Source organism: Diplotaxodon limnothrissa, linkage group LG16 (genome assembly GCF_057381915.1).
Source record: "Diplotaxodon limnothrissa isolate DT_005_m linkage group LG16, D_limnothrissa_male_GT1.1, whole genome shotgun sequence".
In the NCBI taxonomy this organism is placed as follows: Eukaryota; Metazoa; Chordata; class Actinopteri; order Cichliformes; family Cichlidae; genus Diplotaxodon; species Diplotaxodon limnothrissa.
This window is the reverse complement of record NC_140611.1, coordinates 30,130,363-30,143,236: the sequence shown is the minus strand read 5'-3', so window position 1 is coordinate 30,143,236 and position 12,874 is coordinate 30,130,363.

Below are 12,874 nucleotides of genomic sequence, written 5' to 3'. Positions count from 1 at the left end.
TGGGATTCACACTGTCTCACGGAAAACGTTCCATGACTGCAGACAGGGTCAAAGCTGTGACCTCCGTCCCTCGTCCCACTACACAGAAGGAAATGTTGTCCTTCCTGGGCATGGTGAACTATTGCAGACAGTGGATACCAGACTGTTCTTTTCATGACCACATTCTGCGTGACTGTTGTAAAAAAGAGAAGCCTCCTCGAATACTGTGATCCACAGAAATGACTGCCTCTTTCAATGCATTAAAGGGAGTGCTGACCTCCGCCACTCAAAGGTGCTGCCTGAATTGTTCAGGGAATGCCGGCCTGCCTGAGGGCAGTAGCAGCTTGCTCTATCATGATAAGGGACTGCGAGAAGCTTACACTCTCACATGACACTATTCTACACACCAATCACCAGGTCACGACCATTCTAGCAAACATAACTACACAACATATGCAAATCTCACTATAAAAGCGAGCAGCACACCCAATTCGCCAGCACATTTATTGATCCTATGCTGTGTTCTTCTGACCGACAGGATGGCTCAGACAGGCTTGACGATCATGACTGCATGACACGTATACAGGAATCCACAGCACCACGTCCAGATTTAGAGCAAACACCTATCCCAGACTCAGCCACGGTTTATGTGGACGGGTCCTGTTCAAGGCCGAATGACAGCTCATTTCTTTGTGGCTATTCAGTGGTCACATTGCCTGACATCATACTAGAGGCTCACTCATTACCATTTCACTCAGCACAAAAAGCAGAGCTCATGGCTTTAATACGCGCCTGTGAGCTCCATTTGGATAAGCGTATGACAATTTACGCAGACAGCCGCTATGCATTTGGCGTTGTGCATGACTTTGGCACATTGTGGAGACAGAGAGGATTTAGATCTGCTGATGGAAAATAAATTGCTAAATTCTGATTTTGTTCAAAGACTTTTTCAGGCTATACAGCTACCATCGGCCGTTGCAGTTGTAAAAACGAAAGGACACAGTACAGCTGACACAGACGAAGCAACAGGTTATGCCTTAGCAGACGTGACAGCCAAGGCTGCAGCTGCATCACAGCTCCCACCTCCGCAGGAAGTATTATCTGTGCCCCTACAGCTGCCACTTGTTACACTCCCAGACTATTTAGAAACAAATGTTGATTTAAAATTCATACAAGAGCAAGCCTCTGCATGTGATTACACCTATTGGGAGAATAATGACTGTACCTTAGATGACAGAGATGGCTTATACAAAATCTTAAGGGTTTGATTGCCCTCCCATATTCCCTGATGCCAGTCCTTGCCCGACATTTTCACTGTGTGAGTCATGTCGGACAAAGAGGGGTAATAGGGGCAATAAAATCAAGATTTGTAATTGAGAAAACATCACATGCAGTAAAAAGCATATTAGCAACCTGTCTAACATGTGCGCGAACTAATGTAGGTAGCTCAAAAGCAAAACATCAGCATTTACCACAACCAGATTTTCCATTTCATACATTATGACTCCATCTGCAGTAACCAAATTATTTCCATTTGAAATAAGACTATTTCTGTCATGGGTAATGGGGGAAATACAGACTCAGTCGCGGAGCTCTGGATGCGAAGCAAACAGTGCGTTTATTTACAGTGCTCAAAACAGTCACAAAGCGAAGTACAAAAATCCAACGGTGATCATCTCCAAATTCCCAGTGGTGTGCAGGTGAGTCTCCCAAGTGATTATCTGAGTGTGTTTCTCCTCCGAGGGCTTAATCCAGCGGACTCCTTCTCTCCAACCTTCTGCTCCGTATCACTTCCTCCTATAAACAAGTGACGACAGCTACAGGTGAGAAGGGTAGCCGGCTAAGGCTATGTTAAAAGTAAGAAAACACTCTTTACTACCGAGCCTCCAGTACAATCCAGCGTCGACTGCCATCCAGACACATAGTTAAGTACCTCAGTCCACAACGAGGATGATCAGTGACAGCTGGATGGCAAATTAGGTGCAGGTGTGTCAGCCACTGGGTGGAGGAGGAGAGAGAGAGAGAAGCACACACATACACACACAGACAGGTCGCTCCGGGAAGGACCGTCCGACCATGACAATTTCCAACACCATGGTCAGCTTCCAGAGGGGCACCGCTAGTAGAAGGTGATGTATATTGCATTGTCCACTGATGTTCACAACCTGGTAGAAAAACTGAATAATAACTATCAGAAAGTTTGTCTCTCTCAGCCTTTCCCCTCCACAGTTCCACCAGTGGAGACAAGGAGATGCGTGTTGGTGAAGTCGCTAAAACCAAGGACACTTTGGGAGGCCGCGCGTGTTCCAGCCCCAGACTGTACTGGCAGTGACGAAGAACCAGCATCCTCACAGACGGACAACCTCAGTGGATTCATGCCAGCAGGGTTAAGACCAGCCCAATCGGACCATCTCAGGCGTCGATCAAGCAGATGACATCTCCGGCGGGCCAGCGCCAGGATCCAATTCAATCCACATACACACACAATCACTGATTAACACACAACGCCTGAAAGAGCCAAGACTCAGAGAGCTCTTTGATGCTTCACCTGAACAACAACAAGGTACTCGAACATCCAGCAGGAACAGAAAGCCAAAAGTACCACATGATGTCTAACCTGATAAAGCTAGACTCATTCCATCCTGATAATGGAGAAAATGAAATGCCCATTGTCATCATACGACGCTTATTCTGTGTCTCTCGAACCTGGGACCAGGCCAGGAGACGACTGAAGAACTGTTTTTCTTATATATTTAGGTTATTTATCATATCTATCGCATTAACCTTAGGATTTTTCTTTGCTATTTTGTATTGTAAACTGCAACCATGTTCACATTTCTGCAGGTCATATTTTGCTGACTATACCTCATGCTCTATTTTGCAAGACACCTACTTAATGCACTCATTACGTTCCCTAAAATCAGTAAATAGCAACATAGACGCCACTAATAAACCATCTTATGCGCCCTCTAGAACAGGAGTCAACTCCTGGTATGAAAATGCCAGAACAGCCGCTCGTGACTTAGGAAACAGTAACTGTTATGTCTGTTCAAAGGCTAATCCAGAACAGGTAATAGTAGGATACCCCATATCCGGTTTCCCCCTCACTGAGGGACTAGAGAAAATCGGCGGAGATAATGCTCTCCTTAAAGACACTTTACAGTTGACTCTGAGCCCTCTCGACTGCTTACTTAGACACACACACACACCAACTAACCCTGAGACTCCATTAGGCGAATTATTGAAGTTATCTAATGACACCGCAGGGACCTGCGCCCCAATGAAACGCCCCAAGAATAGGTTAAAACCCTCACTGCCCTTAGGACAGATCCCTTTCCATTTTAATACTAGTATGATATGTCTGCGCAGACTAAAGTTAACTGGCCCAGACACACACATAGATTATACAAAGGATAACTATACATTTTTCTCTGACTCCCCAGGTGCACGCTGTAATGAGACATGGCTAGCTGTCTCTGTGGCTGAAGTTGTATCATATCTGGAGGAACACACACACAGTTCAAGTTCGAGCGGAGAATCGATCATTGTTCCCCCAGAGGGTGTATTAAATGACACTGACTGGGGGGAGTTAGTTAAATCACACATGGTCACGCGCCTAACTAGAGCAATCTCTAACGGTTATTGGTTGTGCAACAATACTCTTAGACTAGCCCTACCTGTTAATTGGACCGGTACCTGTGGTCTAGTGACCGTTGATGTATGCTGTACTTTCATTCCCAATAATACCGCTCCTAACGGTTCATTCACACAAGCTATGAATAGACTTGAAGCATTGAAGATAGAACTAATTGCCAATGCAGGTCACGGTCAGTGGCTACATAAGTGGCTACAGGACACGTTTGGAAGATGGAAGGAACTAATTGTAGCCTTTGTAACCGTTGTAGCATGTATTATTTGTTGTTGATAATTATTGTCTGTTGTGTGATACCATGTATACGCTCTCAGAATTTTTGATATTAAGCTTACTCGAAGGACTAGTTACATTTATGATTTGTTTTAAGTTTATGATTTGTCTTTATATTATGTTACTACATTCTGTCTTTATACTATGTTATCATTTCATGATAAAAGGAGGGAACTGTTGTGATATTTTGATACCATGATAGCATTTACAGGATATTGTTTTATAGTGATATCATACATGAAACTGTTACTCAATAAGGCCCATTTACTAGTTGTTTTTCTCTTTCTCTCTGACCCAAGAATTAATGTGTAAGACTCACAGGCTGGTACCCCAAGGTCGAAAACACCACAGAGACGAGACCACTTCCTTACTCCCATCCTCCCTTCTTTATCTCTTAGAAAAAGGCTCGTTAAAGGCCAGGTGGTTTGTTTCAGAATTCACTAATGAAAGAACTCTGTATTCTATGTCTAGGAGTGTATTTTGCTGGGATGATCATAAATTGTAGCTGAACTGATAAACTACACACAGGATACTTCTTTGCTCACAAGGCAGGAAGACGTTTCCTTATTTGGTCTGTACCGGTTTGAACTGAGAACTTGCTGACACACGAACCTTTTTTTCCTCTATATAAGCTGTTATGTACTAAATAAACCTTTGAGTCGATTGGGAAGGCAACCTAAAGCAGTCTCTGTTTTCTTGTTCTCCCAAGCTGCTCCCGAGCTCGTACTAACACGCTGAATGGCATACCTGAGTGTTACTTTAAATAATTAGGAATCTTAGAAGGAAAGGACAGAACTCTGCTTATCGCTCGTGCCTTGGAGGGAAAACCGGGATGGACATTTTTTCCTTCAGATGGAATTACAAAAAAGTACCATCAGACTTTAATATACCATGTAATGCTATCAGCAAAGCATCTGATTGGCAATGGCTTAATTTTCACTGATCCCAAAGACACTGCCAGTAAAAGCACATCTGAATAGAAAAACATACATTTGAACACTGTTGGTCATAGTTAGTCTGGATTAGGCTGTGTTGATGAATAAAGGTGGTAATATCAAATATTAACTTTAATGCTTGTAAAACTGTAAAAACTCAGTTTTCAACTGAACTTCTAGGAGAAGTGGTTGGATTCTTTATTTGCTGAATTATTTCAAAGTAAAAAGTGTATTTAAAAACTGTTAAAGCTAATTGCAATCTATTGTTCCTTCAGTATTTCTCTTTATGTAAAATTTTAAATTTGCAAATGGATATCCATTCTTCATTTGTTCACTAACAACCTCAAACTCAAGGGAACTCCTAAATGTTAAGAGGGGAAAAAAAGGTAAGTTTCAAATAAATGATAACATTTTACACCTCAGTTGTATCTAATTCTGCTCCTTTGTGAAATGCTGAAAAATGTGGTTTTGACAAACCTTGTGTTGGCAAGCTGAAATAAATCGAAGATTTACTCAGACCAATCTCAGACCAACAGCAGGGATACCTAGTTTTGACAAAGTCTAATGATGAATACAGAGCCTATCTACACATAGAGCAATGTTAAGTAGATTCAGAACAATCCTGGCTGCTTTTCAAATATTCAGCTTGAAGTCAAATTATTTGCATAACTTTATTACTTTGCTTTCCTATTACGATTTTCACTCACATATGGCACACACAGCAGCATTTTGAAGAAGGAGCGTCAAAAGTCGTTGTGGAATAATAATTTTGCCAAACGGTGTGCAAATAAGTTCAAACAAAGCTTTGCACTCTGTATATAATATAATTGGTCAATGAAATCTGTGTGCAGCTTTCTCCATTGGTTAGCAATGGATCCCGTATCAGGAAGGTCACAGTATCCATCACCTCTTTAAAGTTGTTGTATCTGTCTCTCTGTGAGTGCCTGATGAAAACCCTAAACTGCATGAGGTCTATCAAAAAGTCCACCATGAACTCTGGCTTCTGCAGTAAAGTGTAGCGATATTGCATTTTTAGACTCACAGCAACACTAGTGAAGGCTCAAAATTCATGCTGTATTTGTGCACATTCTGAGTTTTGACTACCTCATTAAGCAGTCTTTCTTATAGTCATTGATGAGACTTTCAAATTTGGCAATAAGAACAGCTTCTGTTTAATAGCATATTAATAGTTATGACTCTAAATCTAAGCTATATAATTTCTAAGAGAAAAGACATCCTTTAAGTCACTGGCAGATGTGAACGTCTGGTGTTCGTTGCATAACAATCTGCTTGTTAATCAGTACTGTGAGGTGTGACTGCATTAATGAGGATTCAGATATACCCTTTGTCACTTGTCAACCACTGTTTCCTTGACAGCTTGTTAACATAAATAGAATCTAAATACTCTTTAATGCGGTTTTAATCTGGATCCACTTTTGCAACACAACAAATACTGGAGTTCCCGTGTCTAGGAGGCGTCTCGTAGACAGACAAATGACAAAAGATAAGATAAGATAAGATAACCTTTATTAGTCCCACACGTGGGAAATTTGTTAAAACTACAAATGTTAAGAATCAAATATTCACAGTGTGCTTAAATCATCCCCGGGCTGTACAAAGAAACAGGTGAATTTCATGCAGAATTTTTTTTAAAAACCCAGAATGCCTTTAAGCACCGCCCTTTACTTTCCTTGACAGGTGCATGTTTGTTTTATTTCAAAGGACTGTTTCTGTTTATGAAGCTCCTTTGAAAAATAAATATATCCCAAACGCCACTTCCTGCCATATGCTCCATTAATGGGGACCATCTTCTGATACCCTTTTATACCGATATCACCATATTGCTTGTCATCATCTCAGTGGAAAGTTTCCTTATGGTTATTCTGGAAGCTGAGCAGAGTTAGGGTTAAACACAAACTGTGTCTAAATTGGGCCGGCACTGTCTTTACTGAGCAGATGAATTCTGTGACAGCTGCTGTACTTGTTGTATGCCTTAAATATTTCCTTGAGCCTTCAAGCCTCACATTCAACCCACAGCTGTGCCTGCACCAAATTCTGAAACCAAACAGCAGAGTGCAACATGGCAGAAGCGATAAGAAGCACTGCTTTCAGTTGTTTCTTTCAAATCTCCCTAGATAATACAAAACGAATTAATCATTTATCATTAAAGGCAATAAGAAACAGCATAATATTTCATTTTTATGGTTGTTTGCTTAGATTTCATTGAGGTTTAATTTTGCAAGCGGTGAGCAAATAATAAAGCATTTTCTTCTTTAAGCAAATGCTGAGAAGAAGACATGTTGACAAGTTTGAAGTCGTAGCTGAGGGAAGCGGTGCGGAGGATCTATCGGAATCACATTTGACAGTTCAACAGAGGCAGATGATTCCAGAGCTGAGGGGGGTGGGGGTTCATTATCTCCTAATTACATGAGATAGAGCGGAGGCTTACTGAGCTGGTGCAGGAAAACACCTGCAGACTCGAGTGTGTCTCCCCAGATTCCAGCGCCAAGCCTGTTAAAATGCTGCATACAATCCGAACAGAGCAATTATGCCAGGCAGCTTTGGAGACAAGTAAATGAGACACTTAAACAGGAAGAGAATGGGAAGGTGGTGATGAATGTCATCAGCTGGGAACTGGAAAAATACATCCACCGAGTCAGCTCTGTGTCTGAATAAACATCTGCTTTTTTCTCTTATTTTTTATTTTATTTTTTATATTTTGTCATTTTCATTGTTCCGCAGCCAAAATCTGATTGTCCACCAAATGGATCGAGGCACTGCAGTCATCAGTGCTACCATCTGCTCTACCGTCATTGTCTTTGAGAGAGTGTTAAACACATCTGGTACAGAAATGGCTACCAGAAATGTGCAGAAACAATACACAGCTTGACTAGAGGCCAAGTTGCATTTTAAAGTAGTGTAAAAACTTCCAACACCTGCATGCATCGGGATCAGTTTAATGCTTTTGTGAGTGTCTGACGCAGTGATAAGGGACAAGGATGATATCGTTTGTTAAAGCTTGAAAGTCAGGGGGGAAAGGCAATAAAGAGGCAGTCTCTTGCAGATGTTATTCTGTTAGTGCACCCAACCCTGAACAGAGGGTAGAGTGTATCAGAAATGGCTTTCTGTGTGAAATGCCTGACTTTACCTGCATTATTCCTGCAGGGTGCTCTATGGCTTCATAAGCAACAGCTGTGACACTCTCTTCCCCTTTCTGCTACATGCTCGAAGTCTTCAAGAAAAGGAGCACAAAAGCAGAGCATCGCAATCTGTGACTGACATGAAATAACTGACTCATCAGTTGTCCATTGCAATAGAGGCCACTAAGATTTATCTTTTTAAAAAGGAGATCTAGTTATGATAGAGTCCACACAGTGACAGAATGATTCATCATCCACAAGTAAGATTGGAAGAACTAAGTTACCTGTACACAAAAGGTTTAAAATTGGATTGCAGTGTCTCGTGTGGATATAAGCTCCTGTCACCAAATTGAGAGCAGCCTCTCTGCTATTGCAGCATAATGGAAACTATATGATAGTGGGCCATCTAGTGGGCGGCTGGGGCACAACACTATTTTTCTTCACGTTGCCATAATGAGGTAAACAAGTAGCTGTGCGCTCAACCAAGCTTTGCATTTTCTTATCAGGTACTTCTCTAAAGCAAGGATGTCTTTCCAAACATGAACAAATGATACAGCTGACTGATGCGAGGATGCAGAAGATAATTGCACAAGCAAAAAGTAGAACATGCAATTGTCCCGCTTAAATCAAATTAATTTAAGCATTCACTTGCACCTGTCTGTCTTTGCTAAGCTTAAAAGAAAAAAAGAAGAAAGAACTGGACTGGTCTCCAAGAAATAGCTTTATTCATCACAAAGAAATACTTGATTGGGTATCAACAGTCCATCACTTTGAGCCACTTCACAGCCAACTGACCCCCAACTGGTACTGTTTATAAAGCTGGGTAGGAGACTATACTTCAGTCTTTTTTCTGTTCTGCAAACCAATTATATGTATATATGAAATCAAATCATATCACATGAAATCAAACTCCTACACATCAGTTGTAAAGGCAATTTGTTTAGTTCACAGAGTTCATAGAGTGAAATTACATATCATGCCAGCACTGTAGAGAAACGTATCCTCGCTTACTAAATGGAATGCTCTTTGCTAAGTTACAGAAGCACAGAAACCTAAGTAAAGCAGCGGGAGATATTGACTGCCGAGCACCATAATAGAGCACACTTTCTGTCTGATCTTTCTTCAATACACATATCCGCAGCAGATTTCATCCCATGAGACATTAATGGGAAATAGCAGACAGACCTGGGTCACAGGAACAGACAGAGGACCCAGCCTGCCCAGTGCATCCAATTAGCAATCATGGCAAAGCCCTGGCCTGGGGCTAATGGAAATGTAGATAAGATCCTATAGAGACAAATTGGAGGTAGGATATAATAAGGGACAGGCAGATGGAGACCAGGAGACTTAAGATGCTATCTTAGACACATGCTGGCTGGTCTTTCTTTTGCTGAGCAAGCATTAACAGCAGCCTTCACCCACAGAGCAAGAAGAGAGATAATTATGTCACATAATAATAAATTACACTGGCCCGATTTCAGAGGATTGTAGATAGCGTTTGTCAGCACACCACTTGCTTTGTATGGCTTCCAATTTGGTTGAATCAAATAAAAACCCTGGCAGTGCAGAAGCTATTCACATGCGCGTCCCTTTTTGCTTCACAGGAGAAAGAAGAGTAAGAGGGGGCAGGCTCTCGGTGCCAACTCTTTTCCATTACAATGCGTGAATACAAGGCACTTTGGCTCTCAAGTAAAGACCAAACTTTGCACCGTGTGTCCTGTAGGACACCGTGTTTATGCCGTGTTAATTCTGTGCTAATTACATGAGTGAGCAGAAATTGGAGTAGTGCATGTGGCGGCTTTGACTACAGGGCGGGAGGTAAAGCATGCGGCGTCCTGCTCGGCAGAGTTGATCACTGAGACTGATTCCCTGAGTGCAATAACGCTGTGGGCAACTCAGTGGGGGAGGGAGGGTGATTCAGTCTGCATGAAGCTGTAGGTGATTTGTCAGTGTGGTTGAGAATGCGGGAATGTAAGTGAGTGGGTGGAGCAGCCACTGTGTGTGTCTGGATGTGAAGATGATTTTCTCTGTATTTCATCATCTCGAATTATCCTTTGGATTTTTTTTTTTTTTTTTTTTTGCTTGTAAGCAAAGGATCGGTTTCATTTTTATTGTAGGATGAAAGTTTCTTGGGTGGTTGCTTAGTCTGTATAAGAGTAAAATCTGTATTGATCCTTAAAAAAATATGTCATTCAGGTTGCTGTACATAAAAGATAACTACTGTGACATCTTCCACTGGTTTTAGCCATGTTATTGGTTTTTATTTTTGGAGCAAAAAGTGACCACATTTAAATAACAGACTGGAATGTTAATTATCAGCCAATTGCAAGCCTTGATGGCCCATTGGTATGACGAACTGCACAACAGTTCAGTCAGATAAATGCATTAAAATGCTCCAAAAGGCACCAACACAGCAGTCACAGCCATAAGGTCGTGTTCTATGACTTCATTTTGCAAAGGTGAAACCTAGCAGAGAGCCAGCTGCTACCACCTGTCAATCAAAGCGACCACACCTCTAACTTGAATATCTTTAAGCCTGAATATAATAAAACTCAGCAAGCGCCCTTGCATATGACTTGCATATGACAGTTTGACCCGTTTTGACATTTAAGTAGTAAAAATAGCCACCCTAAACGTCATTTCTTCAGTATGCAAAATTTGATGATTTTCCCTAAAGTTACCAAAAATACAATGAATATATTAAAAACTGTATGCTTTTGTACATGTGGTACAATCTAATACATACATTGGTGGCTGTTCTTGGCCATTTGAACTGTATCTTTTTAAAAGGGGGTCAAATGAAGGGAAATCTTCCAGGGAATCTTGAAACTGTGAAACTGCATGTCTGTGTGTATTTTTTATGAGACAGCGGTGACAGAGTTCAGGGGGACCTTGACATTGTCATGAGAATTGTTTGTGTTCCCACCACATTTACTCAGTTTCCCACAGAGACAGACACCTGCTGGTCTTTGAATGGTTATACAGGGAATCTCCAAAGCGTTTCCTAGTAAACAGCACAGGAGTGATCATATCTGGAGCACAAAAGGAACAGGGGCCATACAGAGGTCAGAGTGGTTAGCACTGTTGCCTCACAGCGAGAAGGTTCCTGGTTAAAATCCCTTTTTGGGTTGTTTGCATCGTCTTTCAGTGCCTGCATGGGTTTCCTACAGATATTCTGGCAGTACAAAGAAATGCATGTCAGGTTGAAGTGGCCAGATAAAGTGTGAAGTTTATACAAAAAAAGCTTTGGGTGCTACATAAATGCAAGTACATTGCATTAGGTTTGCAACCTGCAATCTAGCAAAATCTAAAAATAATTATTATCGATCTATTCTGAGTGTACTGAAATTAAACTGAGAGCTAACGAATATTAAAGCAGAACCTTTTCATCTGGCAGTCATGAAAGTATAAAGTTGCCAATTCAGTGGGAAATACACAAACAAGCCCCACAAACACAATGTTTCTTAGGTGTTTTGAATGCACAGACCGGTTTGCAACCAGCCGGTCAGCAACCAGAAAAGTTAACCATTTGTTAATTAGCTAGTTAACTAGTCTATTTACACTATAAATAAATCTACGGTTCATCCTTTGGTATAGATTCTTATTATGAGAAAATTAGTGGCCCAGCTCAAACTGAAAAAAACAGCCACATACCATCTTTTATATCTATACTGTACTCTACGCACAGGATTTAAAGAATATACCATCTTTCAGTTCTTTCTCCAGCTCTATAAAACAGTGTTTATTGTTTAGTCAAATATACTGTAGTAATATGAAAGAGCCAGTGTAAGATTTTTTTTTAATGTTTTTTTGTTTGTTTCACATCCTATATGGGTATTTTGGCCCACGCCCACGGAAAAGAACACACCTGATGCCCATCAAGGCGAACGGCATTTAAGCCAGGAGGTGACTGCTGGTCTTCGCTGGATCGTTGTCTACCACGCGTCAGTGAGAGTCAAGTGACAGCTCAAGATAAGTCAAGTGTCTTTTGTGAATATCGTACTCATTCCTGTTTCCTCATCTACAGACCCCGTGGATAACCTTTCCCGTGTGAATCTGTGTGTCAAGTGTGAAGAAAGGAACTGCAGTCGTGTATGTGGAGAGTTGGAGAGCGAGTGATTTCCCCCCCCCCCCCCCTTGGATTTCCCTGGAGCCCCGTCCCTCACATTGTTGTATATAGCACTGCCCGGCACTCTCTGTATGTGAACTCTGTAAATAAATCCTTGTGTTCAGCTGATTCAGGAGTCCCGCGTTTGAGTCCCCTGCATTGAACCTTAACACTTAAGTCTATTAATATGCATAGTCTATATTAAATAAATATGCAGATTTCCACTGTGGATTTTTCCATTTTAACATCAAAATCTACAGGGACTACTTTGCTTTAGGAGCCAGGAGGTTGTTGCTTGACCTAAATGCAACGTTTGTTTAGCGATCAATCCTTTACAGACTGCACCTACTCTTCATTTCTGTGCACAGTGAAAAACGTTTCCGGTAAATGTTATAAACTGCAAAGCAAGTGTGCCAAATTTGTTAATGAAAGTGGAGTGTTTCATCTGATGAGGGTAATTAAACAATACTAATTAAGCTCCCTACATAAACAGCTAATTACCTTAACTCCAGCCTCTGAGATAAAGCAAAGTTGCCACACCACGAACAGCTGAGGTGAGGTGGAAAGATTAGCCAAGTTTTCTGGTTTGATGCAGCCTGCATATTCCAAACTCAGCAGCCCGGCTGCCTTATAATTAGAGAACATCACAGAGAAGACGCAGCTAAGGCAGATATTTACCTCAAGCAGCTTTTCATTTAGTCGTGTCTGAGCTGCATTCAAATCTTCTCCGAGACTCTTTGTTGCCAAGCAACATGAACCTGAGGTACTTTATGGCATTCTGGTTATA